Source organism: Sus scrofa, chromosome 14, assembly GCF_054392235.1.
Source record: "Sus scrofa isolate SSC_HxYL_T2T_F1_AM1 chromosome 14, Sscrofa_HxYL_maternal_Yorkshire_Landrace_v2.0, whole genome shotgun sequence".
NCBI lineage: Eukaryota > Metazoa > Chordata > Mammalia > Artiodactyla > Suidae > Sus > Sus scrofa.
In genome coordinates, this window is record NC_139396.1 from 129727447 (window position 1) to 129736245 (window position 8799).

Genomic DNA, 8799 nt, shown 5'->3' on the forward strand with positions numbered 1-8799 from the left:
CAAGAGGGACGACCCAGCGCTCAGTTTAAAACAAAAATCCAAAGGCTCAGCCAGAACATGCCGGGAAAATCCTGGGTCTGGATGAAACGAGCCCCGCTCAGTGTGATCCTTTCCGCTTTTCTGTAGCAATGTAAAAGCGTAATAAATTCTGTCTGCCCGAAGAAAGCATGCACTGGTGAATTTCAAAGCCATCTTACGACAGCGGATGCACGGGGATGCAGATTTCAACAGCACATACTCCCAAGAAAAAAACGTAATGACTTCAAGCCTTTTCCCTCCTCTATCTTGAATGGCGCTAACGCTTATGAAGGAAGCCTCCTCGGAAAGCAACCAGAAGAGATCTGGGGATGCCCTGGGAATTAAGAGAAAGGAGTTGCTTTCTGTCCATTTCAGAGCTGGCTAGCAAGATGCTGCCTGTCACTCTGGGGGATGAAGGAGCATGGGCGGATGAGCAGGCACCGGCGTCCCCGGACACGGCGACACACACACACACTCATTCTGACGGGTCCTAGGCCCGACACTAGTCCTTGGGCCCCTCCCGCCGCCCTCTCTCCCACAGGGATGCTGATGAATGAACACACCTGAGATGGCTCCATTCTGCCGCTCACTCCCTCCTTCCTCCTCTGGCTGTTGCAGAGGAGCCCCTCCTCGGTAGTTTCACTTTACAGCGCAAACCCACCCGAGCTTTGATGTCTCCTCCACCCACCCATATTGTAGCCAGCCTGAAGACGGCGGACGTTCTCTCCTAGCAGAGGCCATGATCTCACATACCCACACCTACCAAAAAAAAAAAAAAAAAAAAATCCCCGGAATCCCTCAGAACCTCTGCATCCTGGAGAACTTTCCTTTAAAGACTGGGGATCCACCTAGCAGGAAGGAAGGAGGGTTCGGCAGAGGAGGGCTACGGTTTTCCCTCTAACTACGGGGGATGCTCTGGGGGAGGGGGTCCCCCAAATCCTTCCAACAGCTGGCCCTTTAAACGCGCCTCCTCCGAGCGCGGAACAAAGGCGCCGCCCGCGGGGGCCGGGCCGGCGCACGCCCACGGCGCTGGCGCTGCAGATCAGGCGAGCTCGGGCTGAGGGACTGCTGGCGCGGGCTTACCTTGCGGGTCTCCGGGCGGGCGGGCTGGCTGCGCGCGTCCTGCCCCACTCGCACTACACGCTGCAGTTGGCCCCGCTCTGTTTTTCTGGGACTCGAGGCTGACTTCACCGACACTCCGCGACCGGCCAATGGGCTGCGGCGGCCGCCCCCTCATTAGCATGCGTCTGGAACTGTCCACTCCCGCGGCGCCTGGGCGGCGGGCGGTGGTAGGAGGCGGGGCCAGGCCTGGCCGTGACAGGAAGGGGCGTGTGCGCCAATGAGAGGTGAGAAAGCGCCGCACCGCCCAGCCCCGCGACATTGTGAGCCCTGGGCGCGGGCCCGCGGATCTCCAGCCGATAACGTGCACGCGGTCCCAGTAACCCTTTCCGTCCTGGCCGGCTTCAAGCTGGGCGGGAGGCAGGCGGGACACTCCCTCTGGTCCTACACAGGGGTCGCCCACGGGAAACTGGGAAGGAATCTTAGACAAAAAAACAGCTAACCTGTCTTGAGTGCATATAACTTCTTAACCCCGTGTCCCAGTTTGCGTATCTTTAAAATGATATAGTAGGAGTTCCCATCGTGGCGCAGTGGTTAACGAATCCCACTAGGAACCATGAGGTTGTGGGTTCAATCCCTGGCCTTGCTCAGTGGGTTAAGGATCTGGCGTTGCCGGGAGCTGTGGTGTAGGTTGCAGACGCGGCTGGGATCCCGCGTTGCAGTGGCTCTGATTAGACCCCTAGCCTGGGAATCTCCATATGCCGCTGGAGCGGCACTAGAAAGAGGCAAAACGACAAAAAAATAAAAATAAAATGGTATAGTAACAGTACCAATTTTGTAGGATATAGAGAAGATTAATATTGTTCAAGTGTGTAAAGCGTTTTGATCAGTGTCTGGCCGTCATGCTTCATAAATGTTTGCTGCTATCGTTATTATACTGTATACCACCCAGTATACTTACTTAATGATTCCTAGCTTTTCTCTCATTTAATCCTCATTGTTTTATGAGTCGCCATTACTAGTTCATATTTTTCAAGTGGTAAAAGAAATCTTGCCACTTGCAAAAACATGAATGGAATTTGAAGGCATTTAGGCTAAGTGAAATAAGTCTGACAGAGAAAGACAAATACCAAATTATCTCATTTATATGTAAAATCTATTAACAACAACCACCACCACCAGGCTCATAAAGAGAAAAGAGGTAGGAGGGTATAGGAGAGGGGCAAGCAAAATGTGAGAAGGATTCAAGAGGTATAAACTTCCAGTTATAAAATAAATGTCATGGGGGATGTGATATACAGCATGACAACTATAGTTAATAACTGTATTGTAAATCTGGAAGTTGCTAAGAAAGAAAATCTTCAAAATTCTCATCACCAGAAAGAAAATTCTGTCACCATGTTCAGTGATGAATGTTAATTAGAATTATTGTGGTGATCATTTTGCAATAAATACGAATACCAAACCATTATGCTGTATACTAATATAATGCTGTATCTTTTTTTTTTTTTTTTTTGGTTGCTATTTCTTGAGCCGCTCCCACGGCATATGGAGATTCCCAGGCAAGGGGTCTAATTGGAGCTGTAGCCACCAGCCTACGCCAGAGCCACAGCAACGCGGGATCCGAGCCGCGTCTGCAACCTACACCACAGCTCATGGCAACGCCGGATCGTTAACCCACTGAGCAAGGGCAGGGACCGAACCCGCAACCTCATGGTTCCTAGTCGGATTCGTTAACCACTGCGCCACGACGGGAACTCCTAATGCTGTATCTTAACTATACTTCATTTAAAAACGTCTAAAATGTCATTGGTATGTAATGTATAACATGGCGACTATAGTTAATACTGAAATGTATGTGTATTTGAAAGTTGCTAAGAGAGTAAATCTTAAATGTTCTCATCACAAGAAAAATATATATATTTTTCAAGTGGGAAAACTGAAATGGTTTAAGTGGCTTGGTCAAGGTCACACAAAACCTGGCGTAATTAGCATTTGAACCCAGACTTTGAGATTTCATTCAGGCACCACGTTAAATAAGCAGCTCCATAGCAGGCATATGCTAGGTCCAGAGGTTATGAAGAAAATAACAATCAAGACCCCTCCCCTCAGGAAGCTTCCACTTTAGTGAAGGAGACAGAGAAAGAAACAAGCAAACAAATTTTTAAAAGACCAGGAGTTCTCATTATGACTCAATAAGTTAAGAACAGGGCTAGTATCCATGAAGATGTGGGTTCCATCCCTGGCTTTGCTCAGTGGGCTGGCAATCTGGCATTGCTGCAAGCTCAGGGTGGGTCCAAGATGCCAATTGGATCTGGTGTGGTTGTGGTGCAGGGCAGCAGCCGCAGCTCCTACTTCAACCCCTAGCCTTGGAACTTCCATACAACCCACCCCCCCACCCCCACCCCCACTCCCACCCCCGTTGCGGTGGTAAAAAGCGTTTTGATCACACACACACGATCACCTACAATGTAAAGAGTAGAGTAAATAGAACCGAACAGTGGAGAGAAAAATACTTTGCCTCATGGGTTCACAGCTAACCACTATACCATACTGACCATCTCCATTCCGCTCAGTGTGTTACAAAAAGGAAACAGGGCACTCAGAGAGGGGAAACTGCTTGCCCAAGCTCAGGGCTGACAAGTACTTGGCCTGGAACTTGCTCCCTCCACACCTAGTTTCCCACATCCCTGGGGCACCCCTGAATGCAGAGCAATCAACCCTTGGGCTGAATGCTGATTTTTGTCAGCTGCCCTTGGCCAGAATCTTCAGCTATAGCACATTCCCAGTTAATAGGCTGTGTGTGCAAGAGAAAGAAAGGCTTTGATGATGGCATAGGATGATGGGAAACACATCTGCTAAGGTTCTTGGATGTCAAGGAACAGAGACAAGTCTTTGCTGAGTCCCTGCTGTCCTTTGCTGTGTAAAGAAAAAAAAAAAAATAGAAGTCTCCTAGCTGCCTCAGAGCTTATTCTACAACTGAAGAGACAAGAAACCAAGAAACAACTACCCAGTCTAGGGAGTCCCCAGCCTAAGCCCTCCCAAATTGCACCTCATCCTGCTATTTTGCAAAAAACGCTAGACTAGGCTCTCTTACTCCACGATCTAGATGAGACCGTTCCTCCTGGGCCTGTCAAGTAATAAGATGGCTAATACACTCATCGCTCATTTTCTGTGGGGGATTTGTTCCTAAAGTCTCAGTGCATCCCCAAATCTGAGGATGCTCAAGTCCCTTATTTAAAATGAATACAGTCAGCCCTCTGTATTGGTTCATTTCACATCCTCGGATTCCACCAACTCCGAATCAAATTTGATCACATTTGATTTGGTTGAATCTGCAGATGTGAACCCTGCATATATGGAGGGCTAACCTCATGACTAGCCTGCTATGCACTATAATGTATTTATGCTAAGAGCTTTACATGCATTAAATCACTGATGCCACACAGCAACCCCAGGAGGGAATGCTATTTGAGTTTATCTACAGAGAAGGAAAATAAGACTAGAAAAACTAAGTAAATTGCCTACCCAGCAAATTCAGGGTTACACCACTTAGAATAGCAAAAAAAAAAAAAAAAAAAATCAGAACAAGCCAAATGTTCAGTTACAGTGGATTGGTTAAGAAAATTATTGTACAACCACATGACAGAATATCATACAGCCATGAAAAACGAAAAGGCTTAGTGAGTCATTAACACACAAAAATGCTTACACTGTATCACTGGATGGAAAAGTAGGTTGAAAACTAGTTTTATACTGCAATCCCACTAGAACTATTTCTTGTGAGATTATCAGTAGTTTTTTCTCAATATATTTTTCAGATTTTTTTCTTCATAAACATCTATCAAATTGTTCAATGAAAATAAAACAAAATAATCTTAAAATGAAAAATCAGACTCTACCTGTGGAGATTCCATCTCCAGGCAAGGTCACCCCTGTAAGTGGGAAACTGCCTGGGGGAATCTTTAATGAGCCCTTGCCTTCCTCTGCTGGTTCCAAGTCTGTAGGTTAGGAGGGTTTGGGAGATAAATGGGAAAATGCTGGAAGGACAAGAGGAAAGGAGAGAAGGGAAGCCAAAGAGAAGAAAAATGCTGCTGTCTTTCAAGATTCATCATCTCCAGTCTCCTCCAAGAACTGTTCAGAATCTTGGTCCAATAAACTTTTAACACAGAAAGTGACCCAAAAAATCATCAAGGGTGCTCATGTCAATTCTCTGTTGTCTCTAGACATTCACTGATTCATCTGAGTAGCAGACCCTGTGCCAGGAGCTGGAGAGACCTGACTCCCTGCCTCCCCAAGGTAACTCCTAGGGATGCAGAGGCCCAGGGATGTCCAGCTTCACAGAGGTGCTAAGAAGGGCCCCACACTTGGTTTATTGCTTTGCTCTTGCCATGTCGAAAGTCTTCATTTTGAACAAGAAACCCCACATTTTTATTATGTACCAAGCCCTATAAATTATGTGGCCTGTCCTGGGGAGGAGAAATACCAAGGCCTTATTAGTATATCAGTGACTGAGCCTGGAGTAAAGCTCGGGGCTTTCCACTCTTATCCTAATCATTCTCTTATATCATATGGTCTCATTCCTGGTTCCCCAGGGAAATGTGAGCAGTCCCTGCTTTCCAGCCCTACAGCACTTCATTTATTCCTTTCTCGTGGTAAATTCTCGTGGAATTTACCATATTTGGCATGAACTCATAGATGTATGTGGGTAGTCTTATTCCTCGTCCCCGCTCCTCACCAGATCGTAAATTCCATGAGGTCCTGGCTTGTGTCTGCTCATCTCAAACAGTGCTTAGCGCTGTGCTTTACGCACTGTTAAAAATGTGCTTACATTTAATTTAATCTTATTAGTAACTCCTCATTTTCTTTTCATGTGCATCAGATTACTCCCAGCAGTCCTTCCGCTGTTGGAAAGAAATAAAAATATCAGGCGGGAGGGTCAAACACACAAACCAGGGTCATAAACATGCTGTAGGAAGCATCCCCCAAGCAGGCCATAAGTGAGGCATTGAGAGAGGAACAAGCAGGATTTTGTGGAGTGCAGCCCGGAGTTGTCAGTCTGTCCTCCGTCTTCAGGGTCACATACCCTAAGGGAGGGGTAAAGAAGGTGATCTAGAGATGGCAAGAAGCATATCAGTTAAGCCTGTGGGCAGAATCCTGGCTCCAGTGCCTAATGTGGAACTTTTGGGCAAGATCTAGGTCCTTGTGTGCTGTAGATGAGAGCATTCATGTAAAGTGCTTATACACTGCCTGACAGATAAGCACTCATTAAGGGGGCATTATTATTAATATTACTAGGAAGCCAAGTGGTGAAAGATCCTTCCTTTTTTTTTATTACTCAGTGAATTTTATCACATTTATAGTTGTACAACGATCATCACAACCAAATTTTATAGCATTTACATCCCAAACACCCAGCCCATCCCTGCACCCCTCAACCTGTTTCATTTGGAAAACATATGATTTTCAAAGTCTGAGAGTCAGTATCTGTTCTGCAAAGAAAATTATTGTGTCCTTTTTTTCACTTATCCACATGTAAGTGATAGCATTTGATGCTGATATCTCACTATCTGACTAACTTCACTTAGCGTGATAATTTCTAGATCCGTCCATGTTGTTGCAAATGCTGTTATTTCTTTCCTTTTAATAGCTGCATAATATTCCATTGTGTAATGTACCACATCATCTTGATCCACTCCTCTGTCCATGAACATTTAGATTGTTTCCATGTCTTGGCTGTTGCAAATAGTGCTGCAATGAACCTTGGAGTACAGGTGTCTTTTCGAGTCATGGTTTTCTCTAGATAGATGCCCAGGAGTGGGATTGCTGAATCAAATGGTAGTCCTATTTGTAGTTTCCTGAGGAATCTCCATATTGTTTTCCATAGTGGTTGCACCAATTTACATTCCCACCAACAGTGTAATAGGGTTCCCTTCTCTTCACACCCTCTCCAGCATTTATTGTTTGTAGAAATTTTGATGATGGCCATTCTGACTGGTGTAAAGTGATACCTCATAGTGGTTTTGATTTGCATTTCTCTAATAATTAATGATATTGAGCATCTTTTCATGTGGTTTTTGGCCATCAGTATGTCTTCTTTGGAGGATTTTCTGTTTAGATCTTCTGCCCATTTTTTGATGGGGCTGTTCGTCTTTTTTTTTTTTTTTTTTTTTTTTTTTTTTGTCTTTTGTTGTTGTTGTTGCTATTTCTTGGGCCACTCCCACGGCATATGGAGGTTCCCAGGCTAGGGGTCAAATCGGAGCTGTAGCCACCGGCCTACGCCAGAGCCACAGCACGCGGGATCCGAGCCGCACCTGCAACCTACACCACAGCTCACGGCAACGCCGGATCGTTAACCCACTGAGCAAGGCCAGGGACCGAACCCACAACCTCATGGTTCCTAGTCGGATTCGTTAACCACTGCACCACGACAGGAACTCCTGTTTGTCTTTTTGGTATTGAGCTACAGAAGGTGTTTATATATTCTGGAGATTAATCCCTTGTCACTTGTTTCATTGGCAAATATTTTCTCCCATTCTGTGGGTTGTCTTTTTGTTTTGTTTAGGGTTTCCTTTGCTGTGCAGAAATCTTTAATAAAGTCCCATTTGTTTATTTTTGTTTTTATTGTCATTACTCTAGCAGGTGGATCTGAGAAGATGTTTCTGTGGTCTGTGTCGGAAAGTGTTTGGCCTGTGTTTTCCTCTAAGAGTTTTATTTATTTATTTATTTATTCCTCTAAGAGTTTTATAGTATCTGGTCTTATGTTTAGGTCTTTAATCCTTTTTTGTTTTTTTTTTTTTGTTTTTTTTTTTTTGTCTTTTTGCCATTTCTTGGGCTGCTCCCATGGCATATGGAGGTTCCCAGGCTAGGGGTCAAATCGGAGCTGTAGCTGCCAGCCTTTGCCAGAGCCACAGCAACGTGGGATCCGAGCCGCATCTGCAACCTACACCACAGCTCATGGCAACGCCGGATTTCTTAACCCACTGAGCAAGGCCAGGGATTGAACCCACAACCTTATGGTTCCTAGTCGGATTCATTAACCATTGAGCCACGATGGGAACTCCCCAGTCTTTAATCCATTTTGAGTTTATTTTTGTGTGTGGTGTTAGGGAGTGTTCTAATTTCATTCTTTTACATGTGGCTGTCCAGTTTTCCCAGCATCACTTAGTGAACAGGCTGTCTTTTCTCCATTATATATTCCTGCCTCCTTTGTCATAGATTAGTTGACTGTAGGTGTGTGGGTTTAATTCTGGGCTTTCTATCCTGTTCCACTGATCTATATTTCTGTTTTTGTGCCAGTTCTATAGTTTTGATGACTGTAGCTTTGTAATATAGTCTGAGGTCAGGGAGCCTGATTCCTCCAGCTCCACTTTAATTTCTCAGGATGTCTTTGGCTATTCTGGGTCTTTTGTGCTTCCAAATAAACTTTAAAATATTTTGTTCTAATTCTGTGAAAAATGTCCTTGGTAATTTAGTAGGGATTGCATTGAATCTCTCAATTGCCTTGGGTAGTATAGTCATTTTGATAAATTGACTCTTCCAATCCAAGAGCATGGTATGTCTTTCCATCTGTTTGTGTCATCTTTGATTTCTTTCATCATCATCTTATAGTTTTCAGAGTATAGCTCTTTTGTCTCTTTAGGTAGGTTTATTCCTTAGTATTTTATTCTTTTTGATGTGATGGTAAATGGGATTGTTTTCCTAATTTCTCTTTCTGATCTT

General features: G+C 44.9%; 1 protein-coding gene across 50 annotated transcripts in view; it reads right to left on the minus strand.

Annotated features, from left to right (window-relative positions):
* The window catches only part of SORBS1 (sorbin and SH3 domain containing 1), a 240825-nt gene extending 239630 nt beyond the window's left edge, over positions 1–1195 (minus strand). For all 50 annotated transcript variants that reach the window (XM_005671335.4, XM_005671334.4, XM_084994930.1 and 47 more), the window contains exon 1: positions 1102–1195. The gene's annotated coding sequence lies outside the window, so the exon portion shown is untranslated. The remainder of the gene's footprint in view (positions 1–1101) is intronic.
* Between the last annotated feature and the right edge of the window lie 7604 nt (positions 1196–8799).